General features: G+C 45.9%; 1 pseudogene; it reads left to right on the top strand.

Moving 5' to 3' along the window:
• The first annotated feature begins 1873 nt into the window (after window positions 1-1873).
• LOC118378762 (ubiquitin carboxyl-terminal hydrolase 46-like) lies at window positions 1874-20530 on the top strand (annotated as a pseudogene).
• Window positions 20531-25600: the final 5070 nt, after the last annotated feature.

The following is a 25600-nucleotide window of genomic DNA, read 5'->3' as shown; positions in this document are numbered from 1 at the left end:
GAGGTTGGAGTATTTGTCCATAGGACCACTTTAAGCCGTACACTCCACAGAGCTGGGCTTTACGGAAGAGCAACCAGAAAAAAGCCATTGCTTAAATAAAAAAATAAGCAAACCCGTTTGACGTTCGCCAAAAGGCATGTGGGAGACTCCCCAAACATATGAAAGAAGGTACTCTGGTCAGATGAGACAAAAATTTAGCTTTTTGGTCATCAATGAAAACACTATGTCTGGCCCAAACCCAACACCTCTCATCACCCCAATTTTTCCATCGGCAGGGACTGGTAAACTGGGCAGAATTGAAGGAATGGTGGATGGCGCTAATTACAAGGAAATTCTTGAGGGAAAGCTGTTTCAGTCTTCCAGAGATTTGAGACTGGGACGGAGGTTCACCTTCCAGCAGGACAATGACGCTAAGCATACTGCAAAAGCATCACTCGAGTGGTATAAGGGGAAACATTGAAATGTCTTGGAATGGCCTAGTCAAAGCTCCGACCTCAATCCAATTGAGAATCTGTGGTATGACTTAAATATTACTGTACACCAGCGGAACCCATTCAACTTGAAGGAGCTGGAGCAGTTTTGTCTTGAATAATGGGGGAAAATCCCAGTGGCTAGATGTACCAAGCTTATAGAGACATATCCCAAGATTTGTAGCTGTAATTGCTGCCAAATGTGGCTCTACAGAGTATTGACGTTGGGGGGATGAATAGTTATGCTCACTCAAGTTTAGTTTTTTTGTCTTATTTCTCGTTTGTTTCACAATAAAAAATGTTTTGCATCTTCAAAGTGATAGGCATGTTGTGTAAATCAAATGATTTACAACCCCCCAAAAAAGAATATATTTTAATGCCAGGTTGTAAGGCAACTAAATAGGAAAAATGACAAGGGGGGTGAATACTTTCACAAGCCACTGTATGTATTCTTCAATTACATCGAGCTGATTTCTGACGTGCTGTCCCTTCTTTTTACGTAGTGTATTTATTTCTGTATTGTATTAGTAATTCACCATAGTGAAGGTGTAGACTCAGGTTTTCTGGGTCTCTATGTTTTTGGTTGGATAGGTTTCTCAATTTCTTTATTAGGTTTTTGCATTCTTCATCAAACCATTTGTCATTGTTGTTCATTTTCTTAGGTTGTCTGCTTGAAATGTTTAGATTTGATAGGGAAGCTGAAAGGTCAAATATACTGTTTAGGCTTTCTACTGCTAAGTTTACACCTTCACTATTACAGTGAAATGGGGGGGGGTGTTAGTGGGCTGACTGTGAACCCTCTGAGAGACTCTGGGGTGAGGTCAGTAACATGCAGTACTACTGCCAAGGGATGAGCTGTGGGTGTACCCACCATAGGAGTCTACAACAGCCTGCCTCACAGTAAGCACCACGTCACATGGCGTGGCGGCTGCGGTGCAACTTAGAAATAGCCAAAATACCCCGCTACTGGTGACCTATAGCTTTTTACCCGGGATATCGTTTTCAAAGTGACACAATGTGTCAGAAAACAGCGAACATGACAACACTGCTGGAAAATTATGGGTCTCCTGTAGTTTCTCAAAGACACATGCAAAATGTATGGCAAATATGTCTGTAAACTAAGCTTCAAACCAGTATAACGCGAACAACATCAGACTTAAGTTTCATCATATGTCCGTCCAAACGTTGGTGTAAAATGTGATGTGAATATTTGGTGCAAGTAAATGATGAAGCAGTGCCTGTCCACTAGTGCTAACTGTCCACTACAACTCCCAAAATCCATTGCTTCATGCAAAACCCAATCCGATTAGTCTGTCTGTTATGCCAATCAAACAGCAGAGGGCTCCAATCGCCTGAAATGCGGTAGAAGTTTATTTGTGATGGGCGGGTTGTACATTGCGTTACGTAGCTGCTTGTTGTAATCGTTCATATTATAGCCCAGTGTTTGTAATCCGTTGTTTTCAACCTGACGCAACTTCGTGTGTTTACTACTCACTCATCTGTTATTTTAGATCAATTATACGAAGTAGGCTGTTTTTTACGCCTGGGGAGTGTGGTTGAAGTCTGGCCTCTAGCTGCGGCTGTGAATTAACTTAATCTTTTCTCAGTATCGTCCTGCATTGAAACATTTTTATTTTATAAATATGACGGTGAGGGGGAACCTGTAAACTAAATGACTGTCAGAAATATCGCCTCCATTTGTAATATGGTAAGGAGCCAAAGCGCTATATTGCCTGCTGCAGTCACAGTTGGGAACCTTGTGTAATGACGATGAGAGAGGGTCATGGTCGAATTGCTCCTGGGGGCTCGAGCTGATCGGCTGTAAGCAATCAATCCACCGGTCCTTGCTTGACGGGGATGCAAAGGGTGCGGAAGGGTCCAACATTTCGGAAATGTAGCTCTATCTTGAATGAATCTTCAATCAAGTACAAGGGTGGAGCAAAAACCCCAGACAATCTGCCCTCCCTGGAATGAGTTTGACACGTGATCTAGAAGGTCCCTAAATCACACTTTACATTCGTGTGCCCTTATAACTGTGTAATTAGGCCTAAGTACAATGTAACAAGTAATTAGAATACTCCTAGTTGTTACACTGTGCATGCATACACATTAATAAGGACAATAATGTAGTGTTCACTTTTTTACTAACATCACCACCACAAAATGGAATGTGTTTATTGAATCTGGCAGTTGATAAAGATTAAAAACTTGAGGAATGTGTCAAGTTTTAAAGGTCAGGAGTGTTATTGTGATACAGAGCATTTGATTAGTGATGAAGGGACCTATATTGTTATCATCTGGTCTTTGTTGTTTTTCTCCTTTGTACTAATGTTTGTATGCTTTGGTTGAACAGTGTATGACAAGCAAGTGTATGTTGTCTAGTTTGATAAAACACTTAATGTATCTTTGGGGATATGAGCACAGGCTCAACTGTGTGTGTGTGTGTGTGTGTGTGTGTGTGTGTGTGTGTGTGTGTGTGTGTGTGTGTGTGTGTGTGTGTGTGTGTGTGTGTGTGTGTGTGTGTGTGTGTGTGTGTGTGTGTGTGTGTGTGTGTGTGCACGAACAGGTATGATAAAGTGAAGCTTGAGAACTCAGTCAAAATGAATATCAGAGACAACAAAGCAAAGTATTCTGTTCCGCTTTGACTGAGAGAGAATGACCGTGATTTCGAGACTAAAGCAACTTTAGCAGAAGTCTCTCAACAAAGCCACGGCTTCATCTTGACACAAACCTCTCTGAGCTCTGGTTAGTCAATGGGCTCTGTCAGGAGATAAGTGGCCCGTCTCTCCACTCTGAGAATGTTAAATGCTCTTGAATCTTTACATTGTAATAGGTCTACTTACCCCCCCCGCCCCCAAGTTAAGAGGTTGGTACTGAGTTTCTCAGACGATGAAACCAAAGGATCCCTGACTTCCAGTAGTATGAATAAGCAGTGTTTGTGATGGGAAACTGCAAGCTTTATGAAAGCCATAAAAGGCTGGAGTCGTCTGACAGTCAATGTCAGAAATAATCTAGGCATTTATCTGAAGCAAAGGTTAGGCTATTATGTGAAACATAGACATGTGCAGCACGTGACCTCTCTATAAAGATGTTTTAGTTTGTCAGTTCCCTGCTATATAGTTGCCAAGATGACTTCCAGGAGATAGAACAGACACGTGTGAGTGGGACACTCCAGATGATGATGTGTAGCCTATTTCATGCATAATAAGGATGTTTGACAGTGCACATTAGAGCTTGTGTTCTCTCTCTGGTCTCCCTTAGGGCACCAATACCTCTGCTCTAGAGAAAGACATTGGTCCGGAGCAGTTCCCAATCAACGAACACTACTTTGGATTGGTCAACGTGAGTGTCATTCACTTGGTCACCTTCTGGATGATCATTATATACACTGGCATCCTTTTTAGAACAAGCTGTCCACTAGGTCACTACTGAGTTATGTTTCCCATTGGACAGGTGATTGGTGTTGACGCTTTGTATTAGAAGCAGGTTGTTTTGCCTGTTTCACTGCTATTTTATTTCAGTTAGCAAAAAAAAATATTTGAGGAGCTTCTGTTACCAACTAGTTTGTTTGCTAACCCTTCAGATGGAGATTGTTGATACTCAAAGCAGAGTGTGGCTGCTTTATATTCATTCATCTATCTGGCTCTTATATCATTTTTAGGTCTAAGAACTAGGTTTGCAAAATTCCTGGAACTTTCAATTAACTTCCCTGTTTTTCCTGAAATCCCGGTTGGAGGATTCCCGGAATCAGAAGGGAATAAGCAGGAAATCCGGAATCCTCAAACCAGGATTTCTGGAAAACCATGGAATTTGTTGAAAGTTCCTGGAATTTTGCATCCCTAGTAAGAACACAAAGCATCTCTCCTTGTGTATACACAGTCATTGTTGGAGGTTACGGTCATGCTGCTTGCATCTTTCCTCCATGTTTACAATCTTAAGTTTACCGTTCCTCAAACACACATAAGAATCTCACCCCTCTTTCTTTCTGGGTGGACCCTCAGTTTGGGAACACTTGTTACTGTAACTCGGTGCTTCAGGCCCTGTACTTCTGCCGGCCCTTCCGGGAGAACGTGCTGGCCTACAAGGCCCAGCAGAAGAAGAAGGAGAACCTGCTCACGTGTCTGGCAGACCTCTTCCACAGCATCGCCACCCAGAAGAAAAAGGTGGGAGTCATCCCACCCAAGAAGTTAATCTCACGCCTGCGCAAGGAGAATGGTGAGACAGACTACAGCAAACCTAAATACAATCACTGTCTGCCTGGACTGACTGGGAGAGAGGACTATGGTGGTATACCATCATAGCTAACATGTTATATAGCTTAAACCTGCCATATGATTGGTGTTGGTAGTAAGTCAAGACTGCTGAGACCAGTTGCCTTGAATCAAGTTTTCAGCTCAGATAGGCATGTTTTGAGCTGAGGGTAGGGAAGGGCTAGAGGGGCAGTAGAAGTGTTTTTGTCAGGTGGTTGTCACTGTCGGGTGAAGGGCAGGTGCATGTTGTGGTGGCGGTAAGGTCATTCAGAGCATGGAACTGGAATAGAGGCAGATTGTTCTCAGTAGTCTGACTCCAGGAAGCACTCTCTATGAATGAACAATGAACATCTCTGTGTGGACTAGGGACTGGTCAGCTGCCTTCTCTCTTTCACATTCTCTCTCTCCACTTTCACTTTTCACACACGTATCTGATTTATGTGTGTCCATGTGCATCAATGTGCCCTGATTCACCTTGAACACGACTGTCGACTGACTGACCACCTCTTTACACAGACCCTCCAAGTGTTTCCCTAACAGCCCCTGTCCTGTGTCTCCCCCTATAGACCTGTTTGATAACTACATGCAGCAGGACGCCCATGAGTTCCTCAACTACCTGCTGAACACGGTGGCAGACATCCTAATCTGGTGGTCCCAGCGCGCACGACCCACGTGGAGTTCAAGGTCTCCGGTAGCCTCTGGAACTGCCGATCTGCGGCCAACAAGGCAGAGTTCATCTCAGCCTATGCCTCCCTCCAGTCCCTCGACTTCTTGGCACTGACGGAAACATGGATCACCACAGATAACACTGCTACTCCTACTGCTCTCTCTTCGTCCGCCCACGTGTTCTCGCACACCCCGAGAGCTTCTGGTCAGCGGGGTGGTGGCACCGGGATCCTCATCTCTCCCAAGTGGTCATTCTCTCTTTCTCCCCTTACCCATCTGTCTATCGCCTCCTTTGAATTCCATGCTGTCACAGTTACCAGCCCTTTCAAGCTTAACATCCTTATCATTTATCGCTCTCCAGGTCCCCTCGGAGAGTTCATCAATGAGCTTGATGTCTTGATAAGCTCCTTTCCTGAGGACGGCTCACCTCTCACAGTTCTGGGCGACTTTAACCTCCCCACGTCTACCTTTGACTCATTCCTCTCTGCCTCCTTCTTTCCACTCCTTTCCTCTTTTGACCTCACCCTCTCACCTTCCCCCCCTACTCACAAGGCAGGCAATACGCTCGACCTCATCTTTACTAGATGCTGTTCTTCCACTAACCTCATTGCAACTCCCCTCCAAGTCTCCGACCACTACCTTGTATCCTTTTCCCTCTCGCTCTCATCCAACACTTCCCACACTGCCCCTACTCGGATGGTATCGCGCCGTCCCAACCTTCGCTCTCTCTCCCCCGCTACTCTCTCCTCTTCCATCCTATCATCTCTTCCCTCTGCTCAAACCTTCTCCAACCTATCTCCTGATTCTGCCTCCTCAACCCTCCTCTCCTCCCTTTCTGCATCCTTTGACTCTCTATGTCCCCTATCTTCCAGGCCGGCTCGGTCCTCCCCTCCCGCTCCGTGGCTCGACGACTCATTGCGAGCTCACAGAACAGGGCTCCGGGCAGCCGAGCGGAAATGAAGGAAAACTCGCCTCCTGCGGACCTGGCATCCTTTCGCTCCCTCCTCTCTACATTTTCCTCCTCTGTCTCTGCTGCTAAAGCCACTTTCTACCACTCTAAATTCCAAGCATCTGCCTCTAACCCTAGGAAGCTCTTTGCCACCTTCTCCTCCCTCCTGAATCCTCCTCCCCCTCCCCCCCCTCCTCCCTCTCTGCAGATGACTTCGTCAACCATTTTGAAAAGAAGGTCGACGACATCCGATCCTCGTTTGCTAAGTCAAACGACACCGCTGGTTCTGCTCACACTGCCCTACCCTGTGCTCTGACCTCCTTCTCCCCTCTCTCTCCAGATGAAAACTCGCGTCTTGTGACGGCCGGCCGCCCAACAACCTGCCCGCTCGACCCTATCCCCTCCTCTCTTCTCCAGACCATTTCCGGAGACCTTCTCCCTTACCTCACCTCGCTCATCAACTCATCCCTGACCGCTGGCTACGTCCCTTCCGTCTTCAAGAGAGCGAGAGTTGCACCCCTTCTGAAAAAACCTACACTCGATCCCTCCGATGTCAACAACTACAGACCAGTATCCCTTCTTTCTTTTCTCTCCAAAACTCTTGAACGTACCGTCCTTGGCCAGCTCTCCCGCTATCTCTCTCAGAATGACCTTCTTGATCCAAATCAGTCAGGTTTCAAGACTAGTCATTCAACTGAGACTGCTCTTCTCTGTATCACGGAGGCGCTCCGCACTGCTAAAGCTAACTCTCTCTCCTCTGCTCTCATCCTTCTAGACCTATCGGCTGCCTTCGATACTGTGAACCATCAGATCCTCCTCTCCACCCTCTCCGAGTTGGGCATCTCCGGCGCGGCCCACGCTTGGATTGCGTCCTACCTGACAGGTCGCTCCTACCAGGTGGCGTGGCGAGAATCTGTCTCCTCACCACGCGCTCTCACCACTGGTGTCCCCCAGGGCTCTGTTCTAGGCCCTCTCCTATTCTCGCTATACACCAAGTCACTTGGCTCTGTCATAACCTCACATGGTCTCTCCTATCATTGCTATGCAGACGACACACAATTCATCTTCTCCTTTCCCCCTTCTGATGACCAGGTGGCGAATCGCATCTCTGCATGTCTGGCAGACATATCAGTGTGGATGACGGATCACCACCTCAAGCTGAACCTCGGCAAGACGGAGCTGCTCTTCCTTCCGGGGAAGGACTGCCCGTTCCATGATCTCGCCATCACGGTTGACAACTCCATTGTGTCCTCCTCCCAGAGCGCTAAGAACCTTGGTGTGATCCTGGACAACACCCTGTCGTTCTCAACTAACATCAAGGCGGTGGCCCGTTCCTGTAGGTTCATGCTCTACAACATCCGCAGAGTACGACCCTGCCTCACACAGGAAGCGGCGCAGGTCCTAATCCAGGCACTTGTCATCTCCCGTCTGGATTACTGCAACTCGCTGTTGGCTGGGCTCCCTGCCTGTGCCATTAAACCCCTACAACTCATCCAGAACGCCACAGCCCGTCTGGTGTTCAACCTTCCCAAGTTCTCTCACGTCACCCCGCTCCTCCGCTCTCTCCACTGGCTTCCAGTTGAAGCTCGCATCCGCTACAAGACCATGGTGCTTGCCTACGGAGCTGTGAGGGGAACGGCACCTCAGTACCTCCAGGCTCTGATCAGGCCCTACACCCAAACAAGGGCACTGCGTTCATCCACCGCTGGCCTGCTCAGCTCCCTACCACTGAGGAAGTACAATTCCCGCTCAGCCCAGTCAAAACTGTTCGCTGCTCTGGCTCCCCAATGGTGGAACAAACTCCCTCACGACACCAGGACAGCGGAGTCAATCACCACCTTCCGGAGACACCTGAAACCCCACCTCTTTAAGGAATACCTAGGATAGGATAAAGTAATCCTTCTCACCCCCCCCCTTAAAAGATTTAGATGCACTATTGTAAAGTGGCTGTTCCACTGGATGTCATAAGGTGAATGCACCAATTTGTAAGTCGCTCTGGATAAGAGCGTCTGCTAAATGACTTAAATGTAAATGTAATCCTGCTGGAGGAGAAGAAGCTGAACACGGTGGCAGACATCCTGCTGGAGGAGAAGAAGCTGAACACGGTGGCAGACATCCTGCTGGAGGAGAAGAAGCTGAACACGGTGGCAGACATCCTGCTGGAGGAGAAGAAGCTGAACACGGTGGCAGACATCCTGCTGGAGGAGAAGAAGCAGGAGAAGCAGAACGGACGCCTCAAGAACAACGGAACGGCCATCACCACGGAGACCGAGCTCGAGAACAAGACCATGGAGCCCACCTGGGTGCATGACATCTTCCAGGGCACGTTGACCAATGAGACACGCTGCCTGTGAGACGGTGAGTCCATCAGGGCCATTGTTTCTGTGGTAGTGGGTTTTATGTTCTCTGATAGTGGTCCTAATTCCACCAAGTCATGTGAGACATAAACACTTATGTAAGAATACTTTATTGATTCATTTTCCTTACAGTCCACAAAAATGTGTGTCTTGCTCTTTTACTCAACCCCCAAGATCCTTCCTCAGCAGTGTTGGTAATGCTTTGTCAGTACCCTACCAATCCATCTGTTCCTGTGAGTCCCTGTGAGTGTTGTCTCTGTCCTTACTCCCTGCGTCCCACAGAGGGATTAGCTCTGTCTGTAATGAAGAAGGAGATGAGGAGATTGTGAGCTGAGCTCTGACAGAGATCCTCCAAGCTGTGTCACCGGGCTCCCATTATGCCACTCTCAGAGCAGGAGACAGGAGGGAGGAAGGCAGAGAATGGCCCCTAAACAGTCGTCTTCATCACGCTACAGGCACTCAGTTTCTCACTGATACATCCTTACAACCCTATCACAACACATCAAAGAGACCTGCTCTTTCATCTCGTGTACCAGCGTGTGAGCTGGCATCGGAGCAGGGCAGCATCAATTCATCTCATCTCTGTCTGTCTCTCCCTGTCTCTGTGTATGTGGCAGGTCAGCAGCAAAGATGAGGACTTTCTGGATCTTTCTGTGGACGTAGAGCAGAATACATCAATAACACACTGTCTCAGGTAATATTTAAAGTGCCTTAGGAAAGTATTCACACCCCGTTTGTTGTGTTACAAGGTGAGATTAAAATTGATTTAATTGTCATTTTTTGTAAACGATCTCACAAAATACTCAAATGTCAATGGAAGAAAAACTCAAACATTTGTAAAAAAATATATATAAAAAACTAAACACTAATACACACTGGGAGTATACAAAATATTAGGAACACCTGATTTGTCCATGACAGAATGACAAGGTTAAAGCAATGATCTCTTATTAATGTCACCTGTTAAATCCACTGCAATCAGTGTAGATGAAGGGGAGGAGACAGGTTAAAGAATCATTTTTAAGCCTTGAGACAATTGAAACGTGGATTGTCCAGGCCCAAGTCCTAAGAATATGTTGTAGGCACTCACAGCCTCCCGGGTGGCAGGAATGCACGTAGAGTTGGGAGAGATGCGACTTCAGCTGACCATGACATATTGGGTCTAAAATCTAAAAGGACACATGGTTACACATCCTACCAAAAAGGTACTCCTAGAGTGCTGGGAACTAAATCTGAATACAAGTTTTGGGTGGATCGGCAATGGCATGGCGATAGAGATGGGGTTGTTTGGGAGGGAGTTTAGCCCCTCTGTGGTTCTTCCTACTATCCCACCTTGGTGTCTCCCTCAGCCAGTGATAGATCTAGGGTTGCTTGAGAGGGTAAACGATGTTGAGGAAGGAGTAGATTCAGTTGTAAGTGAACATTTTAGGAACACTGTACTATGCTTTCTTTAATATATTCACAGATGTGTCTAAGGGACATTTAACAGGGGTGCAGCTTTTATTGTTCCTAACTTTAAGGTGGCAGTGACAAAAAGAGCAACAGATCATTTATCTGTTTACACAATGGAGTTGATGGCCATACTCCTGGCTGCAGAGTGGGTGGAGGAGGTGAGACCAGACAGGGTAGTCATCTGCTCTTGACTCCTGTGCAGCACTGATGAGCTCAAATTATTTTGTATATCATGGTAGACAGGATGTATTGTATGAGGTTTTGCTGTGCTTGTACAGGGTGAGACAGATGGGGTGTATTTGTGGTGTTCTTCTGGGTACCAGCTCATGTGGGAGTATATATATATATATATATGCCATTTAGCAGACGCTTTTATCCAAAGCGACTTACAGTCATGTGTGCATACATTCTACGTATGGGTGGTCCCGGGGATCGAACCCACTACCCTGGCGTTACAAGCGCCATGCTCTACCAACTGAGCTACAGAAGGACCACGAGTAGAGGGGAATGAGGAGGTGGATGTTATTGCCAAACAGGCTCTTGAACATCCTAATGTTGGAAATGTCAATCAGTAAAGGAGAAGCCAAGGGGTTGAAGAAAATAGTGGTTAAAAACAAATGGCAAGAGTTGTGGAAAAGGAAGGGATTTTTGTTTTGTAAACCTTATTTTACCAGGTAATTTAGCTGAGAACACATTCTCATTTACAGCAACAACCTGGGTAATAGTTACAGGGAAGAGGAGGGGGGGTGAATAAGCCAATTGTAAGCTGGGGATGGTTAGGTGACCGTATGAGGGCCAGATTGGGAATTTAGCCAGGACACCAGGGTTATCACCAAGTGCCATGGGATCTTTAGTGACCACATAAAGTCAGGACACCCGTTTAACATCCCATCCGAAAGATGGCACCCTAAACAGGGCAATGTCCCCAATCACTGCCCTGGGGCATTGGGATATTTCTTTTTTTAGACCAGGGGAAAGGGTGCCTCCTACTGGACCCCTAACACCACTTCCAGCAGCAGCTGATCTCCCATCCAGGACCAACCCTGCTTAGCTTCAGAAGCAAGCCAGCAGTGGGATGCAGGGTGGTATGCTGCTGGCAAAAGGAAGACACCTGTATAAGATTCAGGAAAAGGTGGGGGCAGGGAGGTCATCAGGCTGAGAGAGAAGGGAGAAAATGTAGTCACAAGGCTGAGACTGGGACACACAAGGTTCAATAGTACATTGAAAGTGTTGGGGAAACATCCGACTGGGAGGTGTGATCATTGTCAGGAGGAGATGGAGACAGTGGAACACGTTCTATTTCAGTGGCAGAAATATGGGAGGTAAAAGAAGCGATTGTTATTAGATTTGAGGAGTAATGGGGTTGAAGAACCAAGATTAAGTGAACTGCTGGGGAAATCTTCAGGGGATGTAGTATTTAATTATCTATTTAGTTTCCTTAGGGACACAAGAATATTGGGTAGGATTTAGACCTTCACTGTCTCTGGTCCACACTCCAGTTCAGTTGTTGGCAGTAATGCATCTTAAAGTTGGTTGCCAACTGCCATAAAAATCCACAGAATAATAATAATAAGAAGAAGAAGACTTGGATTGTGTATGTGTCAGAGGGTGAATGGCAAAATATTTGAGTGCCTTTGAACGGGGTATGGTAGTAGGTCCCAGATGCACAGGTTTGAGTGTGTCAAGAACGGCATTGCTGCTTAGTATTTTACGCTCAACAGTTTCCTGTGTGTATCAAGAATGGTCCACCATGCAAGGGACATCCAGCCAACTTGACACAACTGTGAGAAGCATTGGAGTCGACATGGGCCAGCATCCCTGTGGAACGCTTTCACCACCTGGTAGTCCATGCCCCGACGAATTGAGGCTGTTCTGAGGACAAAAGGGGGTGCAACTCAATATTAGGAAGGTGTTCCTAATGTTTTGTCCACTCTGTTTATCTTGATTACATAAGTATTCAACCCCCTGTGTGTGTCAATACATGTTAGAATCAACGTTGGCTGTGATTACAGCTGTGAGTCTTTCTGGGTAAGTCTCTAAGAGTCTCTTTGTATTCAGGAAAAAAATGAAAAAAATGAATTGCTTTGCCACATTTTTAGCAGTATTACTTTAGTGCCGTGTTGCAAACAGGATGCATGCTTTGGAGTATTTGTATTCTGTACAGGCTTCCTTCTTTTCACTCTGTCATTTAGGTTAGTATTATGGAGTAACTACAATCAAATCAAACCAAATGTATTTATATAGCCCTTCGTACATCAGCTGATATCTCAAAGTGCTGTACAGAAACCCAGCCTAAAACCCCAAACAGAAAGCAATGCAGGTGTAGAAGCACGGTGGCCAGGAAAAACTCCCTAGAATGGCCAAAACCTAGGAAGAAACCTATAGAGGAACCAGGCTATGAGGGGTGGATAGTCCTCTTCTGGCGGTGCCGGGTGGAGATTATAACAGAACATGGCCAAGATGTTCAAATGTTCATAAAGTCATCATGCCAGGTAGTCCTGAGGCATGGTCCTAGGGCTTAGGTCTTCCGAGAAAGAGAGAATTAGAGAGAGCATACTTAAGTTCACACAGGTCACCGGATAAGACAGGAGAAGTACTCCAGATATAACAAACTGACCCTAGCCCCCCCGACATGTAAACTACTGCAGCATAAATACTGGAGGCTGAGACAGGAGGGGTCAGGAAACACTGTGGCCCCATCCGATGATACCCCCAGACAGGGCCAAACAGGAATGATATAACCCCACCCACTTTGCCAAAGCACAGCCCCCATACCACTAGAGGGATTTCTTCAACCACCAACTTACCATCCTGAGACAAGGCCGAGTATAGCCCACAAAGATCTCCGCCACGGCACAACCCAAGGGGGGGCGCCAACCCAGACAGGAAGATCACATTAGTGACTCAACCCACTCAAGTGACGCACCCCTCCTAGGGACGGCATGAAAGAGCACCAGTAAGCCATTGACTCAGACCCTGTTATAGGATTAGAGGCAGAGAATCCCAGTGGAAAGAGGGGAACCGGCCAGGCAGAGACAGCAAGGGCGGTTCGTTGCTCCAGAGCCTTTCCGTTCACCTTCACACTCCCGGGCCAGACTCCACTCAATCATATTTAAAAAAATATATATATATTTTATTTTATTTCACCTTTATTTAACCAGGTAGGCTAGTTGAGAACAAGTTCTCATTTGCAACTGCGACCTGGCCAAGATAAAGCATAGCAGTGTGAACAGACAACACAGAGTTACACATGGAGTAAACAAATAACAAGTCAATAACACAGTAGAAAAAAAAGGGGAGTCTATATACAATGTGTGCAAAAGGCATGAGGAGGTAGGCAAATAATTACAATATTGCAGATTAACACTGGAGTGATAAATGATCAGATGATCATGTACAGGTAGAGATATTGGTGTGCAAAAGAGCAGAAAAGTAAATAAATAAAAACTGTGGGGATGAGGTAGGTGAAAATGGGTGGGTTATTTACCAATATATTATGTACAGCTGCAGCGATCGGTTAGCTGCTCAGATAGCTGATGTTTGAATTTGGTGAGGGAGATAAAAGTCTCCAACTTCAGCGATTTTTGCAATTCATTCCAGTCACAGGCAGCAGAGTACTGGAACGAAAGGCGGCCGAATGAGGTGTTGGCTTTAGGGATGATCAGTGAGATACACCTGCTGGAGCGCGTGCTACGGATGGGTGTTGCCATCGTGACCAGTGAACTGAGATAAGGCGGAGCTTTACCTAGCATGGCCTTGTAGATGACCTGGAGCCAGTGGGTCTGGCGACGAATATGTAGCGAGGGCCAGCCGACTAGAGCATACAAGTCGCAGTGGTGGGTAGTATAAGGTGCTTTAGTGACAAAACGGATGGCACTGTGATAAACTGCATCCAGTTTGCTGAGAAGAGTGTTGGAAGCAATTTTGTAGATGACATCGCCGAAGTCGAGGATCGGTAGGATAGTCAGTTTTACTAGGGTAAGCTTGGCAGCGTGAGTGAAGGAGGCTTTGTTGCGGAATAGAAAGCCGACTCTTGATTTGATTTTCGATTGGAGATGTTTGATATGGGTCTGGAAGGAGAGTTTGCAGTCTAGCCAGACACCTAGGTAGTTATAGGTGTCCACATATTCAAGGTTGGAACCATCCAGTGTGGTGATGCTAATCGGGCATGCGGGTGCAGGCAGCGATCAGTTGAAAAGCATGCATTTGGTTTTACTAGCGTTTAAGAGCAGTTGGAGGCCACGGAAGGAGTGTTGTATGGCATTGAAGCTCGTTTGGAGGTTAGATAGCACAGTGTCCAATGACGGGCCGAAAGTATATAGAATGGTGTCGTCTGCGTAGAGGTGGATCAGGGAATCGCCCGCAGCAAGAGCAACATCATTGATATATACAGAGAAAAGAGTCGGCCCAAGAATTGAACCCTGTGGCACCCCCATAGAGACTGCCAGAGGACCGGACAGCATGCCCTCCGATTTGACACACTGAACTCTGTCTGCAAAGTAATTGGTGAACCAGGCAAGGCAGTCATCCGAAAAACCGAGGCTACTGAGTCTGCCGATAAGAATATGGTGATTGACAGAGTCGAAAGCCTTAGCAAGGTCGATGAAGACGGCTGCACAGTACTGTCTTTTATCGATGGCGGTTATGATGTCGTTTAGTACCTTGAGTGTGGCTGAGTTGCACCCGTGAACGGCTCGGAAACCAGATTGCATAGCGGAGAAGGTACGGTGGGATTCGAGATGGTCAGTGTCCTGTTTGTTGACTTGGCTTTCGAAGACCTTAGATAGGCAGGGCAGAATGGATATAGGTCTGTAACAGTTTGGGTCCAGGGTGTCTCCCCCTTTGAAGAGGGGGATGACTGCGGCAGCTTTCCAATCCTTGGGGATCTCAGACGATATGAAAGAGAGGTTGAACAGGCTGGTAATAGGGGTTGCGACAATGGCTTTGGACAGTTTCAGAAATAGAGGGTCCAGATTGTCAAGCCCAGCTGATTTATACGGGTCCAGGTTTTGCAGCTCTTTCAGAACATCTGCTATCTGGATTTGGGTAAAGGAGAACCTGGAGAGGCTTGGGCGAGGAGCTGCGGGGGGGCCGGGGTAGGGGGGCTGTTGGCCGAGGTAGGAGTAGCCAGGCGGAAGGCATGGCCAGCCGTTGAGAAATGCTTGTTGAAGTTTTCGATAATCATGGATTTGTCGGTGGTGACCGTGTTCCCTAGCCTCAGTGCAGTGGGCAGCAGGGAGGAGGTGCACTTGTTCTCCATGGACTTCACAGTGTCCCAGAACTTTTTGGAGTTGGAGCTACAGGATGCAAACTTCTGCCTGAAGAAGCTGGCCTTAGCTTTCCTGACTGACTGCGTGTATTGGTTCCTGACTTCCCTGAACAGTTGCATATCGCGGGGACTGTTCGATGCTATTGCAGTCCGCCACAGGATGTTTTTGTGCTGGTCGAGGGCAGTCAGGTCTGGAGTGAACCAAGGGCTGTATCTGTTCTTAGTTCTGCATTTTTTGAACGGAGCATGCTTATCTAAAATGGTGAGGAAGTTACTCTTAAAGAATGACCAGGCATCCTCAACTGACGGGATGAGGTCAATGTCCTTCCAGGATACCCGGGCCAGGTCGATTAGAAAGGCCTGCTCACAGAAGTGTTTTAGGGAGCGTTTGACAGTGATGAGGGGTGGTCGTTTGACTGCGGTACCGTAGCGGATACAGGCAATGAGGCAGTGGTCGCTGAGATCCTGGTTGAAGACAGCGGAGGTGTATTTGGAGGGCCAGTTGGTCAGGATGACGTCTATGAGGGTGCCCTTGCTTACAGAGTTAGGGTTGTACCTGGTGGGTTGCTTGATGATTTGTGTGAGATTGAGGGCATCTAGCTTAGATTGTAGGACTGCCGGGGTGTTAAGCATATCCCAGTTTAGGTCACCTAACAGAACAAACTCTGAAGCTAGATGGGGGGCAATCAATTCACAAATGGTGTCCAGGGCACAGCTGGGAGCTGAGGGGGGTCGGTAGCAGGCGGCAACAGTGAGAGACTTATTTCTGGAGAGAGTAATTTTCAGAATTAGTAGTTCGAACTGTTTGGGTATGGACCTGGAAAGTATGACATTACTTTGCAGGCTATCTCTGCAGTAGACTGCAACTCCTCCCCCTTTTGCAGTTCTATCTTGACGGAAGATGTTATAGTTGGGTATGGAAATCTCTGAATTTTTGGTGGCCTTCCTGAGCCAGGATTCAGACACGGCAAGGACATCAGGGTTAGCAGAGTGTGCTAAAGCAGTGAGTAAAACAAACTTAGGGAGGAGGCTTCTGATGTTGACATGCATGAAACCAAGGCTTTTTCGATCACGGAAGTCAACAAATGAGGGTGCCTGGGGACATGCAGGGCCTGGGTTTACCTCCACATCACCCGCGGAACAGAGAAGGAGTAGTATGAGGGTGCGGCTAAAGGCTATCAAAACTGGTCGCCTAGAGCGTTGAGGACAGAGAATAAGAGGAGCAGGTTTCTGGGCATGGTAGAATATATTCAGGGCATAATGCGCAGACAGGGGTATGGTGGGGTGCGGGTACGGCGGAGGTAAGCCCAGGCACTGGGTGATGATGAGAGAGGTTTTATCTCTGGACATGCTGGTTGTAGTGGGTGAGGTCACCGCATATGTGGGAGGTGGGACAAAGGAGGTATCAGGGGTATGAGGAGTGGGACTAGACATCAGCTAATCAGCTAGCATAACAACAGCAGGTAAAATGGCATTGACTAGGCAACGGGGCGGACAGATAAAACAAACAAGCAGAATGGAGTACCGTGATTAATGGACAGTCCAGCGTGCATCAGCTATGTAGCCAAGTGATCAGAGTCCAGGGGGCAGCGGTGGATTGGGCAGGGGGCTGGACTGGCGAGTGTTATCCAGGTTAAAAAACTAACAATGACTAAATAGCTTGTATCTAGTTAGCTGGTTAGCTTCTGGAGGTTCTTGAGTGTGTTTTAAAAATAATAGCGATTCCGTATCACATTGGGTGAGGCAGGTTTCCGGAAGGTATAAACAAATTTTTTAAAATCGGGAAGAGATAGAAAGTACATATGGGCCACATGTGTGTTTGGGACGCGGCGATGCAGACGGTTAGCAGGCCTGTGCAAACAAGCTAACAGATTAGCAGGCCGGGGTAAACAAGGTAGTAGTTAGCGGACCTTGGCTAAACAAGCTAGCAGTTAGCATGCCGAATTAGCAAGCAAGGAGATAGCGAGGGCTAGAGAGTTAGCCTTTGGAGGACGTTGCGATGGGGTGAGTCTGTTTATTCCTCTTCATGCAGTGACATCGATAGACCGGTTGTGGGTCCGGGTATTGTAGCCCAGGAGTATGCTAGGAGCACAGGAACTCTGGCCGGGCGAGCTTCAAGCTACGTGGGTGGAAACGCTAGCCAGGAGTAATCAACCAGGGTTGCGGTTTAGCTCGATAGCTAGCTGTGAAGGTCCAGCTGAAAAATGTTCCGTTTGTGGTGGGAATCCGGGGATAAAAAATAAATAGGTCCGTTATGCTCTGGTTAGCGTCGCGTTGTTTGAACTGGCGAGAGCTTTCCGAGCTAAAGGTTAGCTGATGACCGGTTAGCTGAAGACCGCTAGCATAGCTGGTGGTTAGCTGGCTAGCTTCAGTTGAGGGGTTCCGGTTCCGAAGTAAATATAAATTCTTCAGGAAAAGTAGCTACATTGGGTGAGGCGGGTTGCAGGAGAGTATTTGGAAGCTTAGGTTTAGCAAAATGTTTTTAAAGATATGCGAAGAAAAATATCTAAAACAAAAAAGAGACGATATTTACAGAGAGACGATACGACAGGACGACTTACTGCTACGCCATCTTGACCCACTGAAGAGATGAGTCTTCAGTAAAGACTTAAAGGTTGAGACTGAGTTTGCGTCTCTCACATGGGTAGGCAGACCATTTCATAAAAATGGAGCTCTATAGGAGAAAGCCCTGCCTCCAGCTGTTTGCTTAGAAATTCTAGGGACAATTAGGAGGCCTGCGTCTTGTGACCGTAGCGTATGTGTAGGTATGTTCGGCAGGACCAAATCAGAGAGATAGATATAGGTAGGAGCAAGCCCATGCAATGCTTTGTAGGTTAGCAGTAAAACCTTGAAATCAGCCCTTGCCTTAACAGGAAGCCAGTGTAGGGAGGCTAGCACTGGAGTAATATGATCACATTTTTGGGTTCTAGTCAGGATTCTAGCAGCCGTATTTAGCACTAACTGAAGTTTATTTAGTGCCTTATCCGGGTAGCCGGAAAGTAGAGCATTGCAGGAGTCAAACCTAGAAGTAACAAACAATGTTGTTGACCCATCCTCAGTTTTCTCCTATCACAGCCGTTAAACTCTTTAACTGTTTTAAAGTAACTATTGGCCTCATGGTGAAATCCCTGAGCGGTTTCCGTCCTCTCTGGCAACTGAGTTAGGAAGGACGCCTGTATCGTTGTACTGACTGGATATATTGATACACCATCGAAAGTGTAATAACTTCACCATACTGAAAGGGATATTCAATTTCTGCTTTTATTTATTTTTACTCATCTACCAATATGTGCCCTTCTTTGTGAGGCATTGGACAACCTCCCTGGTCTTTATGGTTGAGTCTGTGTTTGAAATTCACTGCTCCATTGAGGGACCTTACAATGATCTGAATGTGTGGGGTACAGAGATGAGGTAGTCATTCAAAAAATCATGTTAAACACTATTATTGCACACAGAGTCCATGCAACTTATTGAGTGACTTGTTAGGCACATTTTTACTCCTGTACTTATTTAGGCTTTCCATAACAAAGGGGTTGAATACTTATTGACTCAAGACATTTCAGCTTTTCATTTCAGCTTTTTTAATTTGTAAAAAATGTGAAAAACATAATTTCACTTTGACATTATGGGCTATTGTGTGAAGGCCAGTGACAAAAATCTATATTTAATCCATTTTAAATTCAGGCTGCAACACAACATACAGTGGGGCAAAAAAGTATTTAGTCAGCCACCAATTGTGCAAGTTCTCCCACTTAAAAAGATGAGAGAGGCCTGTAACTTTCATCATAGGTACACTTCAACTATGACGGACAAAATTAGAATTTTATACCAGCAATAGTGTGTGAAAACCTTGTGAAGACTTACAGAAAACGTTTGACCTCTGTCATTGCCAACAAAGGGTATATAACAAAGTATTGAGATAAACTTTTGTTATTGACCAAATACTTATTTTCCACCATAATTTGCAAATAAATTCATAAAAAATCCTACAATGTGATTTTCTGGATTTTTTCCCTCATTTTTTCTGTCATAGTTGAAGTGTACCTATGAGAACAATTACAGGCCTCTCATCTTTTTAAGTGGGAGAACTTGCACAATTGGTGGCTGACTGAATACTTTTTTGCCCCACTGTATGTGGAAAAAGTCAAGTGGTGTGAACACTTTCTGAAGGCAATGTACCTGTTACCTTTTGTGCTACAATCTGTTACCTTCTGAACTATTGTACACTTGCCAACCCTGCTGTAGATAGAGCATCCTCTACTCTGTGTATCAGCCTGACTGATGCAGGCCCCTCTGTGTGTGTCCCTAGGGACTTCAGTAACACAGAGATCTTGTGCAGTGAATACAAATACTACTGTGAGACATGCTGCAGCAAGCAGGAGGCCCAGAAAAGGTCTGTACACACTGTTTAGCTGTGTGTCTGTCAGTCTGTATGTGTGTGTGTCAGTCTGTGTATAACTCCTCTGTGTGTCCCTATAGGATGTGTGTGAAGAAGCTGCCTATGATCCTGGCCCTGCACCTGAAGCGATTTAAGTACATGGAGCAGCTGCACCGATACACCAAACTGTCCTATCGTGTTGTCTTCCCTCTGGAGCTCCGCCTCTTCAACACCTCTGGAGACTCTGTCAACCTCGACCGCATGTACGAACGACCTGGTCGCTGTGGTCATCCACTGTGGCAGGTAGGACACACCCATGTACACACACACACACACACCACACACACACAAGACATTGTATCCAAACTGAAATGTACTGTACCTATAGACACCATATTATTCTCATATCAGCGCTTCCCCTTTCTTCCTCAGTGGACCCAACAGAGGACACTACATCACCATAGTGAAGAGTCATGGCTTCTGGCTGCTGTTTGATGATGGCATCGTGGAGGTGTGTGTCTCAGTTAGGGTTGTTATGGTGACTGTATTACCGCCACACCGGCAGTCATGAAGGCAGTCAAATTCCACGTGACCGTTTAGTCACGGTAATTAGGCTTCTCCAAGCTCTGATGCTGCTGCTGATGGTCATTAGTAGCCTACCAAACTTGCTAACTGCCTGGTACTCAGCACTTTATTGTCCCTCTAATCACTCTGACATCAATGTAAATGTAGTTGAAAATCTAATCAAACACTTTATGAGAGCCCATGAGTTCATGTTGCTCAACATTTCTATAGGCTATGCAATTGCACTTATAGCCTACTGCCAGGTGCGCATTGCTGCGCTTATTATGTGAAGAAATAGCATAATAAAGTATCAACATTTTAAGCTAAACGTTCACATCTGTTACGTCAGCCTCATTGCAAAAAAACTTTTTTTTTTATGCTAGTGGGTATATTAATTTGGGATCTATTGCTTCACACAACTGTCCCAGACTATGTTTGGATTATTTATTTCTCGCACAGAATAAAATAGTTTTTATAATAGTTACTTTTGTCCTATGGAGGATAGTAGATTGACATAGGCTAGTGCTTTTGCTGTTCGTTTGTCCAACTCATCTTGTTGGCTGACGAAAAGTAAATGTGGACAGTTCTTCCAATATCTTCAATATGAATTGGATAAGTATACGCGCAGTTGCGTCCCCTATGTGTCTGTCTTCACTTGTAGCCTGTGAGAAAGACCCGATCACGTGATGGAGAGCCATGTGAGTGAGAGGTGCTTCGGAGCACGCAGCACTCCAGGAGATGGGAATTATAATTATTATATTTAGCTCAAGGGCACAATGGCCACTGGCTGCAAAAGGCGCAGATTTTTTTAGGGGGCATTACTGCCACACACAGAGGATGCTGCCAGGAAATCTTAGGCAATATCAAGTGCTTGTCTAATTGTATATGAGAGACTGATGAAGTGTGTACATACAGCCTGCGCAAAAAAAACAAAGCGGAGCTCATGCCAGAGCTCATGCCTTTTTCAAATCATCAAAAGAGTCGCATCATACAGCTTTACAATGTATTACAAATCCAAACATATAGCCCAATGTTTGTAGAACAACTAATGTTCCATTAATAACTCTAAATTAAGAACAAATAATTTCTTTGTTTTCTGCTCAACACAGAATAGCCACATGTGCTCACTCCCTCAAATCATTTGGAGAAAATATTCTTTCTATTTTATTCAGCTTGGTTCATTTGTATTCGTCATACTATAAAATAATGCCACGAAGTACTAAGCAAATCTTGTCTGCTAAATGAACTAGTGTAGCCCACAGCCATACGGCATAGCCAGATCAGGGCCTAACATAAGGACAATGTATGCTATTCTATTCGTCTGAAATGAAATACATTTTCTTCATATCATGTTTCTTTAGACCTATCTAAAATAAATAATTATTTATTGTGAAGGTGTTGGCTATATTACATGGATGTATTAGACTTTAAAATGTAGACGTTCCAAAGGTCTGCATCAGTGGCTTGTAGGCTGTGTGTGGAAGCCAGGAGATGCTACACCTGTTTATGTTAATTAACTGTCAATTACCAATGTTTGTTGGCCATCAGACCTGTTTATATGGCTCATACAGAATGTTTCATCATTCATCATTCATCACCACCACTGGCTGGAGCGATTCAAAATGATGGTGCTGATGTTGCTTCCAGAGGCAGTTTGGAACTCGGTAGTGAGAGTTACAACCAAGGACAGACAATTTTTACGCGCTTCAGCACTTACAGTTGACCGGGGCCACACTAGCAGAGTGGAAATTACACTTATTGGAAAGGTGGCATCCTATGATTGTGCCACGTTGAAAGTCACTGAGCTTTTCAGTAAGGCCATTCTACTGCCAATGTTTGTCTGTGGCGATTGCATGGCTGTGTGCTCGATTTTCTACACCTGTCAGTAACAGGTGTGGCTGAAATACCTGAATCCACTCATTTGAAGGAGAGTCCACATACTTTTGGATATATAGTGTCTCTCTTTACTCATCCTCACCCACTCCTCTCTGTTATCCCCTTCTCTACCCTCTCTCGCTCCTGTTACTGAATCTTCCCTCTCTCTCTATCCTCTCCTCGCTCCCTCCCTGCAGATTAAGTGAATGCACTCTGACAGCCGACTGTGTATTCTAGTTGCTAGCACACTGCACCAAACAATGCAGTACAGAGGGCTAGTAGGCAAGCCAGGCTCCTTTAGCTCGACACATAATAATAATAAGAAGAATAAGAATTAGTCCTATTTCATGTGTTCATTGGAAATGTGTTTTTTGCTTATCCCAACTCTCCCTGAGACGCCCTCGGAGAGTGGAGTCAGTGCCAGGGTCTGCTATTATCAACGGCGACCCTGGAGCAATTCGAGTTATGTGTCCCTCAAGGGCCACAGACAACAATGTGTGTGGGTACAGTATGTGTGTGTAGTTATGTGGAATGACTGTGTAAATGTGTATGTCCGTCCGTCTGCCCATATCCTTCCATCCGTTTGTCTCTGTGGGCATTAGAGCATTACTGGGGCAAAGTAGTGCAAGTTATCTGGAATCAGTGAAAACAGCCAGAACAGGGTGCCTAACCAGGCCAGATCTGATCTGTGATCATAGTTAGTGATGTCAGAGGTTCTGCCTCATCATGATTACAGCCCAGAGTGTCTCTGCATCTGCCGCATTATTGTAATTACACATAATTATAATAATTATCTGCATAATTAGCTTTGTAGCCGCAAAATTATGCTAATGATGAATGTCAAAAGGACTAGAAACACGTCACTAATGAAATAATTCCATTAAATAACTGATTAAATAATTACATAAATCCCTATAATAATTACATAAATCCCTGCTATCTGGTAAGTGATAAATGTTTCCCTCATCAATAATGACAAAGTGAAAACTATCTTTTAAATATTTTTGCAAATGTATAAAATAAAAAAAACAGATACCTTATTTACATAACTATTCAGACTCTTTGCTATGAGACTTGTGCATTCTGTTTCCATTGATCATCCTTGAGATGTTTCTACAACTTGATTGGAGTCCACCTGTGGTAAATTAATTTGATTGGACATGATTTGGAAAGGCACACACCTGTCTATATACAGTGGGCAATAAAGTATTTAGTCAGCCACCAATTGTGCAAGTTCTCCCACTTAAAAAGATGAGAGAGGCCTGTAATTTGCATCATAGGTACACTTCAACTATGACAGACAAAATGAGAAAAAAAATCTAGAAAACCACATTGTAGGATTTGTAATGAATTTATTTGCAAATTATGGTGGAAAATATTACCAGGATGTGTACTGCAAGCATGCGCTGATCAACTGGCAAGTGTCTTCACTGACATTTTGAACCTCTCCCTGTCCGAGTCTGTGATACCAACATGTTTTTTGTCCAAGAACACTAAGGTAACCTACCTAAATGACTACCGACCCGTAGCGCTCACGTCTGTAGCCATGAAGTGCTTTGAAAGGGTGGTCATGGCTCACATCAACACCATCATCCCAGAAACCCTAGACCCACTCCAATTTGCATACCGCCCCAACAGATCCACAGATGATGCAAACTCTATTGCCCTCCACACGGCCCTTTCCAACCTGGACAATAGGAACACCTATATGAGAATGCTATTCATTGACTACAGCTCAGCATTCAACACCATAGTGCCCTCAAAGCTCATCACTAAGCGAAGGACCCTGGGACTAAACACCTCCCTCTGCAACTGGATCCTGGACTTCCTGACGGGCCGACCCCAGCTGTTAAGGATAGTTAACAACATATCCGCCACGCTGATCCTCAACACAGGGGCCCAGGTGCGTGCTCAGTCCCCTCCTGTACTCCCTGTTCACTCATGACTGCATGGCCAGGCATGACTCCAACACCAGCATTAAATTTGCCGCTGACACAACAGTGGTAGGCCTGATCAACGACGAGACGGCCAATAGGGAGGAGGTTAGAGACCTGGCCGTGTGTTACCAGGACAACAACCTCTCGTTCAACATGTTCAAGACAAAGGAGATGATTGTGGACTACAGGAAAAAGAGGACTGAGCACGCCCCCATTCTCATCGATAGAGCTGCAGTGGAGCAGTTTGAGAGCTTCACGTTCACAAACTAACATGGTCCAAGCACACCATGACATTCGTGAAGAGGGCACGACAACACCTATTCCTCCTCAGGAGACTGAAGAGATTTGGCATGGGTCCTCAGATCCTCAAAAGGTTCGACAGCTGCAACATCAAGAGCATCCTGACTGGTTGCATCACTGCCTGGTATGGCAACTGCTCGGCCTCCGACCGCAAGGAACAACAGAGGGTAATGCGAATGGTCCAGTACATCACTGGGGGCCAAGCTTCCTGCCATCCAGGACCTCTATACCAGGCGGTGTCAGAGGAAGGCCCTAAAAACGGCAAGAAGTACCGCAGCATCAAGTCTAGGTCCAAGAGGCTTCTAAACAGCTTCTGCCATCAAATCAAATCAAATCAAACTTTATTTGTCACATACACATGGTTAGCAGATGTTAATGCGAGTGTAGCGAAATGCTTGTGCTTCTAGTTCCGACAATGCAGTAATAACCAACAAGTAATCTAACTAACAATTCCAAAACTACTGTCTTATACACAGTGTAAGGGGATAAAGAATATGTACATAAAGATATATGAATGAGTGATGGTACAGAGCAGCATAGGCAAGATACAGTAGATGGTATCGAGTACAGTATATACATATGAGATGAGTATGTAAACAAAGTGGCATAGTTAAGCTATCATTGCTATGCAGACGACACACAATTAATCTTCTCCTTTCCCCCTTCTGATGACCAGGTGGCGAATCGCATCTCTGCATGTCTGGCAGACATATCAGTTTGGATGACGGATCACCACCTCAAGCTGAACCTCGGCAAGACGGAGCTGCTCTTCCTCCCGGGGAAGGACTGCCCGTTCCATGATCTCGCCATCACGGTTGACAACTCCATTGTGTCCTCCTCCCAGAGCGCTAAGAACCTTGGCGTGATCCTGGACAACACTCTGTCGTTCTCAACTAACATCAAGGCGGTGGCCCGTTCCTGTAGGTTCATGCTCTACAACATCCGCAGAGTACGACCCTGCCTCACACAGGAAGCGGCGCAGGTCCTAATCCAGGCACTTGTCATCTCCCGTCTGGATTACTGCAACTCGCTGTTGGCTGGGCTCCCTGCCTGTGCCATTAAACCCCTACAACTCATCCAGAACGCCGCAGCCCGTCTGGTGTTCAAACCTTCCCAAGTTCTCTCACGTCACC

The sequence above is a fragment of the Oncorhynchus keta genome, chromosome 1 (assembly GCF_023373465.1).
Source record: "Oncorhynchus keta strain PuntledgeMale-10-30-2019 chromosome 1, Oket_V2, whole genome shotgun sequence".
Classification (NCBI taxonomy): Eukaryota; Metazoa; Chordata; class Actinopteri; order Salmoniformes; family Salmonidae; genus Oncorhynchus; species Oncorhynchus keta.
Note: the sequence above shows the minus strand (reverse complement) of the source record. Positions and strands in the feature narration are given on the sequence as shown.